Raw genomic sequence first — 19,931 nt, 5'->3', positions numbered from 1 at the left:
TTCCCACACACACACACACACCCCCCACGGGGGCTGGCGGAGGGTCAGCAGCGCCGGGGGGCTCCGTCGAAAAGTTTGAGGTCTCCTCCATCACGCCTGGAGAAAAGTACCTGCTTCTTGCGAGGGCTCGGCCGCCCCAGCCCTTTCCTTCCTTCTTTCCTTCCTTCCTTCCTTCTTTCCTTCCTTCCTGCCGGGGGGGAGGCGTTTCCCGGGGGTGTCTCCGGGCGGGGGGCTGTCGGGGAGAGCGGGGCTGAGGTTGGAGGCTGGTCAGTCGCCGCGGAGATGCCCTCCTGCCCGCCGCTACCGCCTCTCGTCCCGCCTGGCTCTTCCCGGGGTGAGTCGCAAGGCAGTCAGTCATCTGAGGGGTTTTTCCCCTAGGAGAACGGCTCTGCTCTTTTTTTCTAACCTTGACCGCTCCTTCAGAGGGATTGTCGTGTGCCCCCCCCCCCCGTTCCTCTCCCGAGCTAATTGCTGCTTTTGAAGTTTGTAAACATGCGCGTTTGTGCCAGCGTCTGTGCAGCGCGGATCTCCAGCTGCTGTAGGCAGAAAATTATTTCACTAATAGAGCGGCAAAAAAAAAAAAAAAAAAAGGCTCTAGTCAGTTCTGTGATAAATCGTAAAATGTGCTAATTCCTGACTCTGCAAGGTGAATGCTTGATCTTCCGAAGGGGCACACAGGTGTTGCAAATAACGAAGAGTTAAATTTCCACAACCTTTTTCTGTCACAGGGCTGCATGTGACGGCTTATTATTTGACAGAGATTCTGCTGACTTTTGTTTAGTATCATCTAGTAACGATACTAATCATTAAGCTAACCTCAAAGATGCTAGCAAGAGGCGTGATTTTCCACTCTATCTTTGCAAAAATTAGTTCAGTGACTGCTTTTGGTTTGCATTCATTTAATCTAAGTATCATCCAGTGAGCCATTCTCATGTAAGTAAGCTGTGCTTGGCGGGTAAATCCTTTGGCACCAACGTGAGAAAGTCCAGCAGAGTCAGGCTCTTTTTATCACAGAACTCATGGAGATTTTGAGGAGCCTGTGACATTTCTCTCAAAGTACAATTTATACAGCTGTTATCATGTTCAGGGCTTCCTTTGCCATTTGTTTTCAGATCAGAAAAGCAAAATGATCTTGCTCTGGTTAACTTCTGTTGCTTTGGGGTGTTTGGTTTTCTGTTGGGCTTTTTTTTTTTTTTTTTTTTTTTTTTATTGGACAATATTTGATAAATGTTGCTTTGGGGGGTTTGGTTTTCTGTTGGGGTTTTTTTTTTTTTTTTTTTTTTTTTAAATGAGACTAATCTAGTGTATTGTGAGGAAATTTGGGTCTGCTCCAGCAAACCCCTTTCTTGATGGAATTGCCTTGTACGTGGTTGAAAGCAAATACTAGCTGCGCTAAGATTGGGAAGGTTTGTCACTCTTAAAAAAGTACAGTTGCCAAGGCATTTCACTGTCTAGAGTTTAATTTTATCTAAAAGGAACCTGATTTTAATATGGTAGCTTCTCATAAGGTATAAGACAAAGAGACTAAATCTCTTTAAAGCCAAATAATTTCCTATGCATAAAAACATTGATCCCCATTCTCTACCACTCTTCACTGGAGAAAATCTCTGGCTTTCGTGGAAGTTTAGCTCAGGAGCAGAATGTCCAGATGACATTTCTGTCTGAATGCTAAATGAATTTTAAAATAGTAAGTAATACTGTAAAGTATATTTACAACATTTGCTTTTCATGTCATAGGAATCAAATCCTTGAAGCATGGGTGAATACTTTCAGGGAAGATGAATCATATGGTCACAGATGTTCTATGTATTCTTGATTAGTGTACGTTAAAACTGTATATTCTTACTTAATGGCAAAAGCAACCTTATCAACTGAACTCCTACAACTTGAACCAAAAAATAATTAGGCACTAATATCTATGAGAAATGTGACTAGCTAACATCTCTAGCTACTTGAAGATAAAAGTGAGTGTTAGCCCTAGTCCCCTCTTAGTGTTTCTAAATAGGCAATTGCAGTTATTGGAGTTTAAGACTGAAGAAGGAGGTAGGTTGGGATAAGGATGAGGACTTGCTTTCATTGAATTGTTGAAAAGAAAAAAGACAAGAAAAGGAGAGACAGATCAAATTAATGACCTGTGATAAATCCAGACTAGAACTGTTTGCATTAAAAAGGAAGTAGGTGATTGTGAACTTGCTTGTGCATGTTTTGTGAAGGGAAGGGGAAATTTGTCATCTTGTTTTGAAGAGCCATACATAAATACACATGAAAGGAGTTCACATGGTTTACAGCAGGGGAGACATAAAATGTTTTAGGATTAAATTGACCTGAGCTAATACATGCCTCACATCCAACTTGTTTGCAAGAACACATTGTTATACTACCCAAACAAATGTTTTGTGTATAGTACCTGATTCCCATACACTATAGCAGAGTGATGAAAACAACCAACCAGGTAAATTCTGGAAAATAACGTTCAACTCTATTACACGCAGCATATGTTAGAGAAAAGTTGAACCATACTAAACCAGAATTTTTTACTATCCTAATTTGATACAGATGCTGCAGCATTTTACCTCCCACTATTGATTTATTGAGGAGGTAAATCTTTAGCCTTTATCTTTCCCAGTCTCATTCACCCAAGTAAGCTTTGCTTACCTGGGGAAATTTGCTTACCCGAGTAATTTTCTGAAACTAAAGGCAATTGCTGAACTATTACTCAAATAGGGTCTTTTTTTTTTCATCTTTAGGCCCCAACCTGAAAATACTGTTTTCTGTTGGGTATCAATACTTGCTGAGTACCTGGATCTATGGTGGGAGTACATTCACCATGGATCGACCTCCAGTGTTGAGTCAAACCTGGGTCTCTGTGTTATGAAGCAAGTTGCATCTGACGACTTGTGATGAATTGTCTCAGGGCAACAGAAGAATAAGAGGAGTAAGCAGTGCTTTGTACTGGTGACCACTTGAGCATTTTTTGCTTGTTAATTCTTTATGTAAGGATTACTCTGAGGTGGGTGAGGCAAACACAGAGATCATTTTGGCCATGGGATACAGTCAGTAGTAGCGTGGAGTCCAGCTGCTGATCAACAGCATACAACCATGAAAAGTGCTCCAAGGCAGAAACAAGCAGCTGGGGGAAAGCCCAAGCCTGAGCCTGCCTAATGCTTCTCTATAGCAGTATTTTTATTTTTGGCCTGTCTCTCGAGTGGGGAACAGCTAAGATGCACGTAGGGTCTGCGAAGGCAGAAGTGGACTTCCCCAGTTCAAGGGCAAACCTGGCAGACCAGAGTTTGCCTGTCTTTATTTTCTTTATGTGTTGTCTTGTGAGACAACTAAACCATTACCTATGGCCGTGTTAATAACTGAATGTTCACATTTATGCAGCATTAAGGGATCTTTTAATTGTCCATGGTGAAAAATCCTTTGGGTTTGGGTCTTCATTGTAACAAGGCAAGCATGGCAGCGCAGCTCCAAGGGGCTGCTTTAGGATTTAAAGGGAAGAGTGCCACCTACTGTGTTATAATTATACATATTGCCTGTCCCCCGTGTCTTCTGGGTTCCCAAGCTGCTTATTTGCCTATCCTATTTTAGCAGCTGGAAGATGTGAAAGGATTCAAAATTAAATGTGGTATGGGAACTGAGGGAGGAAAAAAAAAAAAAAGAAAACAGAGGTGTACCTACAACATCAGGGTGTTCTGGAAGTCTTAGGAGGGGTTCATTGAAAGACAGGTACAGGGTCTTGTAAAGGCTGCTATCAGTTAAAAGTGGGGTCACTGGAAATAGGGAAGGGCATGAGAGATCTATTCCTCCATAACATAATCATATTCTCAGCTTTCATGCACCAGATGAACATAAATGAGGCTGCCAGACTTATGCCTTCTGAAATCTGAAGTTTAACTCCTGCTATAGTTTAATAAAACAAGGAAGTAGATATCACTTCTTTTTTTAAAAAAAAAAGCAGCTTTCCAAAAAGGAAGAAGAAAACAAGAAAAACCCCTACATGAATTATCCCGTAATTCACTGTTAAACCTCTTGAAGTCTTTCCGGGTATGGAACGGTAGTTATTTATCAGCCAAAGAGGAGGGGTGTACTATGCTCTGTGTGAGTACAGAGTCATTTTTGTATGAGAGGAATTTTTCCCCAAGCCCCAAAGTATTTCTTTAGTGGCTGAAATAGAGATGTAAAATGAAGTAGATAAACCAGCTATTAACAGAACTGCCAGTTGCTGTATCTCTAGAGTGAAGACATATGGTAATTCACTACATTCAGCGATGACCTTTCCTTTAAAAGTATTGTTAATAATAGGCATTTCTATATAGAGTATTTATACTAGATACTTGAAATTCACATATCATGGACTACCCCATGCCATTTTTTAAGGTTTTTTTTTAGCTACCAACAAAGCTGCTACCGAGGAACTTTCTACGGAAATATAGTTTTACAAGGTCCGTGCAATGCTGAACTCAGAGTTTCCAGGGGCAGATGCACAGCATTGCAGCACGTAGTGCGACGTGGCAGCACGTGTGCTCTCCTCAGTTTGGGAAGCCTTTGATTCCTTCTCCCTTACCCTCCACAGGTAAAGCTGTCCCCTCGCTGCAGGGTTTGCCCATTTGTGATACAGGCAAAACCAGCATTCCCCTCCTTTTGTGATCTCTGTACCCAGTTGCCCTTAGTGAGAACTTCACGTTTATGAAAGTGGAAAGAAATTAAGAATATTTTTATTATGCCCTTTCACCTTAGTCTGAGATCATCTAGTGGATGAGGACTATAATACTAGTATTTTTACTGATGACAATAGCAGAAGTTTGATTATGCGCGTTAAAAAAAGGTGTTCCTAGCCCTCATCAATTTTGCAATGACCCTGACAGACTCAGAGGGCCTTCTAGTAATGAAAATGTGTAGAGTATATAATAGATATGGTCGGATGTTCCAGTTCAGCGGATGGAAAAAGTACTCTCGTATATGAATCCCCAACACAATGGGAAAACTGTGTCCAAATATATTCCTGACTGCAGCAAACATTATTTCTACTTTCTTATCTCTGCCTGCTCAGCTTCACTCAGATGTTCTATATACTGAGTATTTCTACATATGGCTTTGATAGTCAGATGGGAAATTTGCTATGTTGGTTCCTTCACCATTGTTCGCAAACATTTATCCGTTTCTTGCACTCGAGGCAGCCGTTCATTGAAATGTTAATGAGAATTTGAACAGTTTATAGTTCTATAGAATAATTTTTTTTAGCAGAAAAAAAATTGCTGTTTTGTTGATGCTTTTGAAAATCTACTTTTTATTGGTAGATTGAGATGGATTCTATGCTAATTCCTCCTGCATTCCTGAATTATGGCCTAGCTAGGCACTGTCGCTGGGATCTTCATCTATTAATCATGGAAGCTGCTTTCTTATTCGGTTGCCATAGTTTCAGTGCCTCAGATAGTGTTGGGGTGCCTTGGGAAAGGCTTGAGATATATTCGGACTTGCAAGCCTTGCAGTTATTTTGGCAGTAGTAGAGCTCTGAAGGAACAGAGAACGGCATCCAACATTATTCAGAGTTGGATTAAAAGAGGAAACTTCCGGATATGTCTCTCCGGACCTTGTTATGTGAACATCCAGCTGATATTTACTCCCAAGATTTGCTTTTTGTTTTGTCTTGCTGGTAAAATTGTACACTTCAGAGACTAATGGCTACCTTTTCCCACTGCAAGAGCAAGAAAGGCTTTTCATTAGTTCTGCTGATAAATGGTTGGGTAAATTAGGGCATTTAGGGTTTCCAGGTAATTTGTTTTACGTTCTCTTTTAACCTAGCTACATACAGCATGACATCATGTTTGAGACCGGGTTAATGTTTATTGTTACCTTAAATTTAATAAAACGACAATAAGTACCCTTTTGTTAACTGCAAAGCAGCTTGAATTACAGAGTAGAAAAGGGGAGGTAAACTTTTTTTTTTTCAGACAGAATTCATGCTCTTTCAGCACTGTGTTGGCATTAGCAGTATTTTTTTTTTAAATAATGTTTCAATATCCGTTCACAAATCCAGCATTAAAACAGTTATACTTTAAGAAATGTGGAGCTATGAGTAGTCAGAAATAGCTTTTTTGACAAATGGAAAGAATGGTAAAGTAGCAAATAGGACTAACAGGACAGTAGCTCAAAGAGTGACTTGTCAATGTAGCGCTGAATATTAATTGTTTTATCAGTTATGGGTAATACAAAATAATACACAAACATCTTTCACATGGTTTCCTTTTTCCTTTCCTATTGAGAAAAAAATTTAATCACTCCTGTTTGAGCAGGACTAAGAAACATATTTTAGCAGATATTTAAATCCCATTTCTTTTGCACTTTACAGTGTCTCCGGAATTAAGTGATTTCCCTCCAGTTCTAATCAACCAATTTGGTTCTTAGAGAGATACGCTTCATACCTATCTTCTGTTAACAAAAAAAAAAAGCGCCTTGAATATTCACATCAAGCAAAGAATCATGTTAAAAGCTGTGCAGTTTAGATTAAAGAATTTGGTATAATTGGAACTAATCTGGAAAATTAGCCACTTTTTTTACTTTCAGATGGTTAACTTGCATTCAAAGATGAGTTTTAAAGCTTCAGCTTGGGTCTTTACTATCCAATCTCATCAATTTTTCAAGTGAGATCAACAAGCAGATTGAGAACATGTGCCCGTTATTTGCAACCCCCCTTTAGGAGCCCTACCAACAGAAAAAAATTAAAGTCCAAACATTTCACATGAATTTTAAAGACGACAAAGCTTTGTTTGCTGGTAGACGCGCAGAAAGCCTGTGATTGTAATTTTATACTCTCATGTAGTATGGAAGTTTCTGTTTTATAGTCTAGCTTTTGCATATTCTGTTGTATCTGCATATGTTACATGAAGGTAATCCCAGCGTTTTTCCTGTTAGACTCACAATGTGCATGTGTCGAGCAGATTGGAAATCTGATAGAAAAAAATAATTTACACTGAGTGTTTTGTAGTTCCTTTTGGAAGGGAGTTGGTGATTGCATAAGAAAGTTGTTACAGTGGAAAAATATCTTAGGTCAAAAGCTGTAGACATACAAATTCAGTTGTGTTTTTCTTTTCAGAATTTGTTGAACTCCATTTAGTTTCAGATTAGATATAGAGTTACTCTGCATAGAAATGAATTTAAGCAGTTCTGTAAGGTATGGTTGTGATTTCTTTAACATTAATAAATTATTTTTATTGCCCATTACTTATTTTTTACCTCTAAGATACATAAAAGTGATACTGATTGTACAATCAGTATAGAGGCCCAGCCTTGATCCTGTTGGAGAGTAAAGGAGAGTTTCTGCTGGGAGATACGGTTTAGTGATGGTGTTGCTTTTTGTTTGTTTTGTGGATGTTTATTTTTGTCAAAATTAGGTTGACGGTTGGACAAGATGGTCTTTAAGGTCCCTTCCAACCAAGAAGATTCTGTGATCTCAGCAACAAACCCTTACTCCATTTTTAGGTCAATATCATTCTTCCAGTTTTTTTTATCGTTGGTCGTAAGAGTTCTTCCGTATCCCCAAGCTGCTGAGTTTTAGCATCAAATGTACTCCTCTCATCCAGGAAAGAAAATAATAATTTCTGGGGCAGTAATTGTTGGGTCCTTTTAGCAGTGTTACAGAGTTTGCTTTGCAAATCTGGCACATGTTGAATTAGCATCTTATTGCCTGAATATTCCTGGAAGGCTGAAGATTAGCATGGGCTGCATGCTCATGGAGGAACTTGTTCTACCCCTCTTTAGCCCCAGAACTCCCCGGAGCCCTGGCCCCTGCGCCCGGCTCTGCATGGGAAATGCTGCTGTTGCAATGGGCACGGGCCAGGAGGATGCTACTGCATCCTGTCCCAAAACGCCAGAGCAAGGAAGAAGATGGGATGGGCAGCCTTTGTGCTGTCTGGAGCTGCTTTTCCGCCGCTTGCCCTGCACGCAGAGTACAGCCCAGTGTCTGTCTCCTGATGGCAAATAAAGGTTGAGTCCCACGGGATCACCTTTCTTGAGGAGTGCTTCACGCCATGAGCATGGCTAAATGCAGCCTGGTATTTCGTTCAAAATGTCTTTTTTTTATTATGTGGAGGATCGTTGGCTGTTTAACTGCAATCTTGAACCTTGGGTCATAGTCTTCATAGTACTGCCTTTTCATCATAGGTCTCTAATGAAAGAAGGGCATGATGTATTGAAATCAACTTTTGAATTTAGTTTTCTGTATGAACAGAATTTTGGCTCTATGTGTATAAACTTCTAATGGTGTTCAGCCCATTTTGCTTCTGAATAATTTGTACTTATTAATTACAAATGCAAAGTTTTTGCAATTGCAACTTACTGATCCTAACCATATTAATCAGAGGTGACCACAGTTAAATTGATTTTTTAAATTTGCTGTAGCCTGTTAGAGGAGGGTGATTATATAACATATATTTTAAGAACTGTGTCCATGCAGTAAGACTCGCTTCTACAGAAATATGTTGTGCAGAATTTTTTTTTGTTCTTGAAAGGAATTAAAAAGGAGAGTCTTTTCAGGTTACACGAAGAACTAAAAAGAGAAACTTTTTTCTAGTGATTCTTTGGGATGCTTTTGTTCTTAACTGACTTTGAATAGGAATTTGTTTTTCTTTAAAAATAAATTAAGAACTGAATCCTTAAAGAGCTTTTAAATCCTTTAAAGAGCTGAATCCTTTAAAGAGCTGTTGTGGGAAGAGGAAAGATTTTTGCATGAGCTACTACACTTTTTCATTATTATCTGCAAGGTGTTTCCTTTTAATTCTGTTGTAGGGAAGTTCAGCATGTTCAGATACACCGATTAATTCCGTCACGAGACGTGTATATTGTAGGGTGGTGTCGTCTTTTTTGCTTTATCCTGTTCTAAGCATAAGACTAGAGATACTGCCAGAACACTTCCTTTCCCAAAAAAAAAAAAAAAAAAAAAAGGATCCTGTTCTTGTTCAACATCATGTGTAGTCCAAAAGTCAAATTTGGCGATCCTGAAACAAACAGCCCGAAGGTGTGAGATGAAGGCTGGTGGCTGACTGGCTGACTGCGAGAATAATGCAGTTTTGCTTTGTCAGAACATTTTTCTTGGAGTATTAGATCCATGTGTTAAGGTATCTATCAGAGAAAAACTTCAGAAATAAAAGGCAAAGTGTGGAATAAAGTAAGTTCTCTGACACACAAACTCTGATTCCTTTTCGGTGCACCTTTTACATTTTTGACCAGCTTTGTGTTCATCTGTGTTTATGTCGTGAGCTGTCTTGTGTAGCTGAAATCTGGGAGGTAGCATCATTTGCAAAAAACCCAACCAAGTAGCGCTGAACTCAGGTGTTGTTTATGTGAGAGAGGCAATTCGGCCAGGCCCTTTCTGGTAATGTGTTGGTGCAACTAAATAATGTTGATGTGCTGCACAAGGGTGGAAAATGTAGACTGTGTAAGACCACTAATGTCAGAGAAGGGGTCTGTAAGCATGCTTGCATTGATTTACCTTGAATAGCAAATCAGTTCTTTAGACTTTTTTTTGGTTTTGTTTTTTTTGCTATAAATAGTCAGTAATCTGGTTTAGTTTGAAACAGATGAAAGAATTCATTGTTGTCACAGTCAAAGAACTCAAAGAACTTTTTAGAACCTGGAGCACCTACCTGGATGCTTACACCACTGTTTTTTCAGAAGGGCTAATCCTGACCTCTTCCTTTGTGCCAGACTCCCATGATCCAAACATCTGGGTTCTCGGCTGTAAAACTCTATTCAACAAGTTGCCTTAGCTTACATGAATATGTCATCAGAACGGATTCCATTGCTCAAGTAGATAAGTGCAAAGGAGCTGGGCTGAGGTACAGAAATATGGGTTAGCAGGATCTAGCTTTTGATGTGTTAACATCAAACAGAAAAATGAGGGCACAGTTTTGCTTCAGATTGCATGTCCATATTTATTTCACCAGGCATGGGATTTGTCTAGAAAAGCTAATCTTAGACTCGTTCATATCGATGACATAAGTCTTGCCAACTTCAGTAGGAGTCGGCAATTACTGAAAGGCAAAATTTTTGGAGGAGATTAAGTCATGAGCAAATTAATACCAAAAACCATCAAGAAGGCATTGTATTGTGATGGCATCTGTACGTTGCATTGATATTTTTTGCTTCAGGGAGCCTAGTACTGGGAATTTTTCGACAGTAAAGCAGCAGAGAAGGTGTTAGCAGGGGGGCTGGAGTGTGCTACTTGGCAGCTGGGCTGCCCACTTGTAGACAAGCGTCGTATGACAGCCTGCGCTAACAGCTACCCGCGCCTCAAAAGCAGGGTTGTGTAAGAACCAACACAGCACGTTTACCAAAATACATTTATGGGGGGAGGGCCTTAAAGGTTTTCAACCCCGTGAGAGAGAACCCACTGCATTTTCATTACCTCGCAGCCAGAGCCTGGAAGAGGGCAAGTCACTTTCTTACTGTTAACACAGCCGCCTTGTAAATTGCTACGAATTTCAAGAGGAAAAGGCCTTTCACCTTTTGACACGGTTTCTAAATGCAGGGGTACGGCTATAACTAATAGTGTACTGTCTAGAGAAACGGAAGAAGAGCTTGGTGGCCTGTTTTTGTGCTGAAAATGAGAAACGCACTTCTTTTAAGTTTTTCCAACAGCCTGGAACGACTGGTCTGTTTTCGCTGCGGAACCCAGCAGGAAAAGGCACTGTGCTCTTTCCTTTGCATGGAGCCTGCCCTCTTGTGTTCCAGAATCTCAGTGCAGACGCTCCAGGCATCCAGATGATAACGATGGCAGTGGAAAACATGGAACAAAAACAGGAAATGATGGACACAAGCCATGCTCTTCAAAGGCACTGATTTTGTGCGTGCGTGTGTTGTCTTGCTGTTTGCAGTCTAAGCAGCAATATAGTTTTCAGCTTTCTTATGCAGAGACAGAGACATTAGAAAGTGGGTTAGCCAAACTGATGTGCAGAAAAGCTCTCGGAGTGAAGCTGCAGCGATGGGTAAAGGCCGTAATGCATATGATTAAAGTGAGACATGCTGCCTACACAAGGAATTGCTAACAAGATTATTTCACAGCTTTCATGTCTCAGCCTTGCTTTTACAGAAAATAAATTCATGTTTAGTTTCAGTGGTTGCACTGTTTTGCTCAGCCCTACAGGATAGATAAGACAATCAGACTATACAAGTGCAACCAGTTGAACACAAAATAATACAATTTGCACTGAGCAGGAACCATAGCTGTGCATATTAGCAAAGCGTCCCGGGTTAACGTTCGCTTGGTCTCTCCTGACCTCCTGTTCTCTCACTGCTTAGTGCTTTAAGAATCACAGGGAAGAGAGGCTGAAAGCATGGATTAATTTAAGGAAAATTATTTGGATATTTCAGAGAGAGGGGAAGATAGAAAGAGATTCCATGTCCTTTAAACATTTTTTTTTTCCTCTTGTTCAAACAAGAGGGTAGAAATTGCTTCAAGCTATTTAATAGTTTTTGGCAGTAGTTCTAGCTCTTCCTCTTGCTTGCATGAAGTATGTTTTCTGTAGCTCAGAAGAGTATTTAAATACTCTCTTATGTTTAAAGAAATTCCAGAATTTCAAAATGTATGAAGTTTTTGCAAGACAGAAAAATAGACTGCAGCAGCTCTATGTTGTCCCAGCATTTAGAAGAAAAAAGAAATAGCAATTCAAGTAATTCTTTATTTTAAAGTGACTTAGAAATTGGCTAGAAATTAGTTCGAGCCACAAACTTAAAGCCATTTTAATTGTCATTTTTCCTATATTTTTTTTTTTAACTTATTGAGAAATAGTGTGCATTTGGGTTTGGATTTTGCCTCAGGTCAATCCCATGTGAACTCGGTGCCTATTTTAAACCATATCTTTAGTGTCTTGCTTGAGACACAGTATCTTTCAGCCTTCATTTTCTTAACAATAGCCATATTATGGATCCAGAACAGATGAAATACAGAATCTGGAAGTAGTTCTTTTAGCCATCCAAGAGTTACTTTTGCATTAAGGACTCAAGCCCAAACGCTCAAGTCTTAATAAAAACAACTTGCCAGGGTTAGCATATTTGGAGGTTTTATGTTTGTTGGTTGGTTTTTTTTTTACTTCAGAGTAAGATACCCATGGAGAGAGTTTTATATGTTTTGGAGTAATTCTGCTCTCATTCCTGCTGATTTCTTGAGGTCCACAGAGGCTGAGAAATGAGCAGAAGGGCATAGCTGGCTGATCAAGATGCCTATGCTCTCATGCTGCTCTTGGGCCTCTTGACTCCCCTTGGGGCTTTAAATTTGTGCCTCACCTGCACCCATTTTGCCAGGGTACAGTGAACTCCCATTGGGGAAGACCTTTCTGAAAAGCTGGTGTGTTTGTATTTGCGTCCTGCAATTGGTCTATGGACAGATGCTTGCTTCTGGCCCCAGTTCACACCTTCGCCCTCCGCTTGATCCACACCTCACTCGTAGATCTGCAAGCCTGCGGGTGGTTTTAGGCAAAGCCTTGGGTCAAAAGTTTCTGTCAAGCAGCTAGCATTGTGTGTGGAAGAAAGGTGATGGGTTCACAAAGAAAGCACTCAGTTCTTCAGTCTCATCTGATCAGGTCTCACTTTTTTTTTTTTTTTAAAGTGAGCGGTGTGTGTTTAAAATGTGTCATGGCTATAATGGCTAGAGACTTAGAGCAGAAACAACTCAAATGCATACATACATAAATCAGACATGCTGAAAGAATTATTAAAGACTCCAAGATTTCTCTTTTGGGGTACAGCATGAAGGTGATGCATGGAAATTCATCTGAAAGTAAGGATGTCGTCTGATTACTTCACTCGCACTTGTTCCCTGCTGGTAAATCAGACTTTTCAGACCAGGCATTTGTTTATTTACATTTCTACTTTGTGCAAGCTAGTAACTTCAGGTTTGGAGAAGTTAAGAGTGGAAGCTTCCAGTTCTCCTCAATACAAACCACAGACTCTGTAGGCACCAAGCCCACCTCAATAGTTACTGAATAGCCTGGAAAATAGGGACGTTGTCCATTGGGCAGAACATTGGATTTTCAGCGTGCCCAGTGCAAGGTGTAAAGAGAATGTCTTGTAGCACCAAGTAGTCTTGCCGAGAGTGGTGCCCCAGCAGCCCTGGCTCTGTAGACACACTACCAGCTCCAACTCAGGTCTCACGGATTCAGATAAGGAAAGGTGGTTTCTGCAACTCTGTGGTGAAGCCAGTTAGGATGAAAAAGAAGGAGCTAGTGAATGACAAGGCAGGTCATACTAACTAGACAGATTATCTTTTAAGAAATAGGTGTGATACTCCATAAAATATTATGTTACACTCGTGATGGAGCCGGTGATCTCCTGGGAACTATGCAGCATTTCCATTGACATCAACAGGTGTGAAACAAGGACACTGTCTTTGGCCATGGCTTTGGCTTAGAAAACACTAGGGCATCTTAAAGTCACTGCTGTCATTCTCTGCTTTTAACTCCATTGTAACTTTATGTTATAGTGTGAGATATAAAAATATTAAATATTTTTCTGGAACCTGCAAGACTAAATGGAAAATTAAGGACAAGATGTCTCCCTTAACTGCAGGAAAAATCCTTACTTTTTATCAGTTTAAATGAAACTCTCTTCTTGAACTGAGTACTTCATACCTAATGCATATTTTCAGCATTAACTCAGCAGGCAAAAGATGGGATGCTGTGCTGTCCTGCTGAAGGATGCATTGGAGGAGAATAAGTAATAGAGACTTTATCTGCTCCAATATTTGTGGTGTCTTTGAAGTGTTAATAATATTTGGAAAAGTTTGTATGTCAGGTTAATGCCAGCTCTGAGAGCTTGTGAGAGAAATTGCAAGAAAGCTGTGAATAATATGCAGATTTTTTTTTCCCCATAGCAAAACCACTAAGATGGTCTAGGTTGAGGTATCACTTTATCTTGACCACACTTTTTTGATTGAAGCTCCACTCAAAATATGTTAATGAAAAGAAAGATGTTTTTGATAGGTGCTCCCCAGTTAATTAAGTTAAATTTATGGAGGCATATCAGTGCTTTTGGTATGTGTAATCTCTCAAAAACATTATCTTTGAAAAGATAACATCATTACTAAGTCAACAAGAAACCCATAAATCTTGAAATTACGAGTGGATACAGCTGCGGTACCATACTGCTCTTGCTGGATCCCAACTACCTCCACAAGTAGTGGGACAAACACAGATACATAGAGTAATTTTTAAGGAAAAAATAGTTATAGGGAGCAAGGAAAGTGGCTGTAAGGTTGAGGGTGAGGGGTGGAAGGTTTCTAGAAACAGAGGTATTAAGGAAATAGCTGTAGGTTTATAACTGTACTGGTACAGAGGGGTAGCCAAACTGCTGAGGTATGGGAGGGAAGGGCAGGATGAAAATGCTGTTATTTCATTGCTTTTTCTACCTTACAAACTGGCAGTGTGCCATGGGACGATTCCTTTCTGATGAGCTGTCATCATCTAAAGTATATAGGAAGCTTGGAGTGGAAAAACCAGATGGCACAGGGGAGACGCAAGTGACATCGTTTGTCTTTCTGCCTGATTTCTTTACCCTTCGTACGGGATTGAGTAGGTGGGGGAGGAAAAAAGCCCAGATGGGACTCTCCTCTGTCCCCACACCCTCCTCCTTGCTCTTGGGAAATCTCACGAGACTCCTTCGACTCCTCTCACAAGCTATTGGTAGAGAAAAGAAGGTTTTCCATCATCGCCAAACATCTTGAGTGATTGCTTGGAAAGGCGCTTTCTTATGTGAGGAAGAGAGATTGACACATAGCAGTGCAGAGAGAAGAGGCACAGAAAAGAAGTACAGTAAGCAATTTGGTGGTAATAAATCTTGGGCAAAGAGGTGGAAGGAGGCTTTACAATATGTGTGTTTTGAGGGAAGCTGCTCATGGGCTGTATGATTTTGCTGTGAAGCCAATGGTGAGTTGACGTGTTTGCAGCCGTTGGGGAAGGACATTGGCATTACCCTTTGCAGCTGGCTGGTCAGCTGTCTGAAACAAGTTCATGGCTTTTGGCCAGTTTCCACTGAACTAGTAAAACTTCCTTTAAAAAAAAATCCCTGCACCTGGCACTGTTTAGGAAAATTGTCGGTAGCCTCAGCGGGGGAGAAAAAGCCTAGCTCAACACATTGGTTAAAAACCCTAAAAGTTAGATTTTGATATATTGGAAAAAAAATGGCAGCCTGTGTTTTTGAAGATTGGGTTTTTGTGGGTGGGGAAGAGAAGGGGAAAAGCTGGTAGCTGTGGGGGCAGGAGGCCTCCAAGTCTCTGCTGGACCCAAAACTCTTGCTGGGAAGAGCAGGACTTGCCTTTGTTCAGATAATACGTATTGGGTTGGTCTTTGTAGCCAGGGAAGAAGAATAACATCAGCACAAGGATCATCATTTTAAGGTGTGATTGTCACGCTGTGGCTGTAATTGCTGATGCACCCCCAGGCGTGTGAAGTTCAAAGCCCCTTTTCCAGCTCCGGACCTGGGTGTCCGCAGAGGAAGAACCTGCTGAGCTGGCTGCTCCGGAGTGAGCCAGGTAGTAACCAGGAGGCAGGGCAGTATGTGTGGTGGCTCTGCCTACGTCCTCATGAACGTGAACAGTCTGGTGTTTGTCACAGGTCTTAAAACTAAAACCGAGTGTAAATAAAGAACGCCGCTGCAAGCGAGCAGGATTTTTATAGCGGTTTCCAGGGATGAAATCAAACCTTAACTGCGAGGGAAATATTCTCTGCCATATTCAAAGTTTGTGTACGGAACTTTTCAAATAAATGCTCTGTAAAAATGATTTAATTCTGCTGTGATTATGAACTTTTGCAAACACGCTGTTTCACGTTACTCTCTTAAATAAATTTGATTAGTAGCAGCTGTGACTCTTCAAGTCCCCCAAACTTTATTTTCTCAATAGAAGAGAGTTGAAGAAACCCTCAAATTATTGTGAATGGAGATTTTTGTTTGTATTTTAAGCTAAAATGTGCTTGACAGCGTCCCAGCAATAATTAAGTGGACACGCTCCTGCTTGGAAAGGCTGCAGCGAACTGCCTCCGGGAGCACTTTGTGAGTATTAGTCGCTGTGTGCTGAGCAAGTACTAAAATCTTGACTAAGTTATAAACGTTGCTACTCAGTGACAGGTTGTTTGAACAAGGAAGCAGGCTGCCCCTGGCAGCGTTGTGAATTTCACCCCCCACCCCATGCAGACTGGGCACAGACACACACACGTATATCGTGTATGTTTTCCGATGGGAGTATTTATTTACTATCCGTGTCTGTTTTGGTTTGTTGAGGGTGCCGTGCTCTGTGGGACACGATGGTGTTTGGAGGTGGAGGACATGGGTTGTCTTTCCCACCTTCTCCTCCATGCAGAGAATGGCAGAGCACACCCTTGCTCTGTTAACTGGGCACAGTCGTGCTCTGTGCTTGTTGAATCCATCGTTCAGCTTCTCCCCAGAGCTGCCAAATGTCACTTTACAGCACAGCATGCTGCGGAGTTTTGCCGTCGTGAGAGCACAGCCTTCCCTGTCCCCATTTGTGCCATCTACTGCTGTTGGTGCCAGTGCTGGGTGGCTTTCTGCATGTGTAACCACCGCCTCCTTCTCTCTCCCCAGTCCTTGGTGCGAGCAAGGGCTGCAGGCACGCTCTCCGATACAGCTCTTCTGCTAATGAGCTTGTCTGCTAATTAAATAGAAAGATGAAGCTGGCAATGTCTTTGATATTTATTCTCAGCGCGGCCCTTCTGACTTGTTTAGAGTTTCAGGGTGGTCTTGAGGGAAGAGATTTGGTAAGCAATTGCCGAGTTTGTATTAAGCTTTATCAACATTGAAATAAAGTTTGTAAAATATTGTTTTGTTCCTTCTAAGCCAGATAATGCAATGCAATTTAAAAAAAAAAAAGAGTAAGGCTTAAGCCAGACCAAACTTGCAATTTAGAAGCAAAAGGAAAGAAAAACAAACCCAAAACAGCAGCCCAGGATGGGAAGGTTGCCTTTTTATCCAGCAAATGAAGAGTGTTCTATCGAGAAGAACGTTTGCCAAAGGTAAAACACATTTTTTTGCTGAGGTAGGAAATAGGTTTAAAGCTGAGATCCTCTGATCTGGCAGGGCGAGAGGCAGATGGCTGGACCCCCAGGTGATTTGTATCTGCTCACTCACTGCTCCCTATCAAGCATCAGTGCTCCGCAGTATGCAGAGCAGGAGATTTCCATACCTCCAAGGAGAAACACGCTACTTGCCTCCTAGTTTTGTGACTTACATAGGTAGCAGAATGTAGAGCATTAATGTGCCAAAAAAACCCTACACTAGGTCATACCGAGGTTTATAATTTTTAATTAGTTACCCTTCCTTCCTTCCTTCCTTCCTTCCTTCCTTCCTTCCTTCCTTCCCTCCTTCCCTCCTTCCCTCCTTCCCTCCTTCCCTCCTTCCCTCCCTCCTTCCCTCCCTCCTTCCTTCCCTCCTTCCTTCCCTCCTTCCTCCCTCCCTTCCTTCCCATCTCCCTTCCCATGCTAGGTAGCTAGAACACTGAAGTTGGATATTCACAAAAATACGTGAAAAATGGTACAAAGACATAAGACAATTTAAATATGTAAAATCCTACAAGCATTCAATACTGTGTTTTTCCTGTTTGTGGCTCTTCTCTGGAGGTTTGTTCATGGTTGTTGCTAACGATGGGATACCAGGGTAGGTGCGTTTCTGGTCATAATTGCCAGTATGTCTATTCCAATGTTCTGATGGTACAGAGAGTTTTGGACATGTGCCTTGCTCTCCTGCTCAACAAAAGAGCTACTGGTGGAGGTTTGTGTGCAGAGTGGATGAAAAAAAATTAACATTACGACTCTGGCTCTTTGCTGGGGTCAGGTCAACAATATAACAAAGGAAAAGTTGAGATAACCATATGCCACCTTGGTGACCCAGTAATTTTCACAAACTTTCCATACAGTAGAATGATTCACAACTTCCCACATTTACTTCATAGTGCTAATTTCAAGCCCAAGAATTAAAGGACTACAGGTCTGCTGGTATCAAGTGATACCTGCAGAGGAGAGCAACGAAACTAGTGAAGGGCCTGGAAGGCAAATCATATGAAGAGCGGCTGAAGGAGCTGGGACTGTTTAGTATGGGGAAGAGGAGGCTGAGGGGAGACCTCATCACTCTCTACAACTACTTGAAAGGACACTGTAGAGAGGTTGGTGCTGGTCTCTTCTCACAGGTAATTAATGACAGAACAAGAGGGAACAGCTTCAAGCTCCAACAGGGTAGGTTTAGACTGAACATTAGGAAGGAATTCCTCACAGAAAGAGTGGTCAGGCATTGGAATAGGCTGCCCAGGGAGGTGGTTGAGTCACCATCCCTGGGTGTGTTTAAGGGACGTTTAGATGGGGTACTGAGGGATATGGTGTAGGGGAGGACTATGTAGAGTAGGGTAGATGGTTGGACTTGATGATCTCAAGGGTCTCTTCCAACCTGAATGATTCTATGATTCTGTGATTCTATGATTCTGAGACAGTAGGTCTCTTCGTAACCTTTTGGCAATCCTGCCAAGTAGTGTTGAATGTGTGGTGACCATCAGGCCAGATGCTCATTTTAGTTGCAGTCATTCAGTGGAAGCAAGCACTGCTTCCGTCTGTGTCTTCTATATGAGAAAAGTGCAGGTTCAGAAATTGACATTAGGAACAGGTTATATTAAGAGAGATTATGAAAATCTGCAGACATTAAAATTTTTTTAAGTGAAAGGTGTTGAAGGATAGATGTATATTATGTAGGCTGATCTCTCTAATTATTTCTTGGTAGTACATTAATATTCATTATGTATGAGAACTTATCTAAGCATTGTAAAGTCAAACGGAAATATAGCTAAGTAATTTTTCTTTGTATGATTATGTAGAGGAGTAATGTGAGTTAATAATCAGAGACCTATTTACAGGCTGTACATGGGAGAGTTGGACTGGCAGGGAAAGCACTGTGGGTAGAGTTGTTTTCATTCTGTTCCCTTCAGCGATCATTACTTGGTGCTAACCACTAAATATATTGTCTAGTTTTTTCAAAACAGAAAAAGATACTAATTTCTATATAGTGACATGAAGAGGTGTAATATTAATTACCTGCTCTGTATTTTTAGTGAAAATACTAAGGAGCAATCAGTTTTATTACTTTGCTTAATAATAAATGTTAATGCTGAAGGGAATGTTCTACTGGAGATACATTTGGTAATTTTCCCTCTCTTACAAATAAAGAGTTGTTTGGTTTTTTTTTTGTCCAGGGATTTGCTCTGATGGTTTAGCTTTGTTTGCATCTGTGGAGGCTTAAGGGAGATGTCACGACTTTCAGAACTGCTGAATATTCAAGACTGCGGCCTGGTGCAGTCGGTGGCACTGGAAGGGGCAGCGTGCCCGCAAAGGGCAGGCCTCGGGTGTGCGCTTTTCGCTTAGAAGAACGAGTTATCACAGATCTTTTCTTTAAATGGGTCCTGCAGCTTCTGTGGATGCCAGTTCCCCGTAGAGCGTTGGTATTGGGCAGGACCAGCCTGTCCGGTGCCAGCCCGCTCTGCCCCTCGCCTGGGTCTGCCAGGTTGCCAGGGCGAGCTCACCTCTGGCTGCAAGAAGTGGTGCTCGAAAAGTTGGGGTTTATCAGGGGTTTGAATTCCTTAAGCTGGGTCTGACAAGTGGCGATAAAGTACGTCACTGAGTCTTTCCTAGCATTCCAAGGAGAGTGCTGTTTTCCTTGAGAGGCTGGAAATATGAGGAGACACAGTGTTGTTGCTAAGCTCCACGCTGGTCAGGTCTTCGAAATGATGAAAAAGGGGAGCTTGCAACCAGTCCCCAGCGACTGAAGAGTTGCTTTCTTACTTCTAGGAATTCATTTACTGCTGTGATTCCAGAAGCGAGATCATCAAAGAAAATACCCGGTGTTACATAGCCTTGTGATAAAAATTGTAGGAGCTGGCAACGCTGGCA

The 19,931-nt window shown here is 41.3% G+C and overlaps 1 protein-coding gene across 5 annotated transcripts in view; it reads left to right on the top strand.

Moving 5' to 3' along the window:
- The window catches only part of SEMA6A (sema domain, transmembrane domain (TM), and cytoplasmic domain, (semaphorin) 6A), a 117,466-nt gene that overhangs the window by 1,656 nt on the left and 95,879 nt on the right, over window positions 1-19,931 (top strand). Inside the window, exon 1 of one of the 5 annotated variants that reach the window (XM_014957877.1) lies at window positions 256-334. The exons of 3 other annotated variants lie outside the window; for them this stretch is intronic. The gene's annotated coding sequence lies outside the window, so the exon portion shown is untranslated. Of the gene's footprint in view, window positions 1-255; window positions 335-16,009; window positions 16,042-19,931 lie in introns of those variants that run through there. One more of the 5 variants, XM_014957878.1, reaches the window with a different exon arrangement.

This window comes from Calidris pugnax, unplaced genomic scaffold, assembly GCF_001431845.1.
Source record: "Calidris pugnax isolate Ruff unplaced genomic scaffold, ASM143184v1 scaffold358, whole genome shotgun sequence".
Lineage (NCBI taxonomy): Eukaryota > Metazoa > Chordata > Aves > Charadriiformes > Scolopacidae > Calidris > Calidris pugnax.
This window is presented reverse-complemented; position numbering and strand designations above follow the sequence as displayed.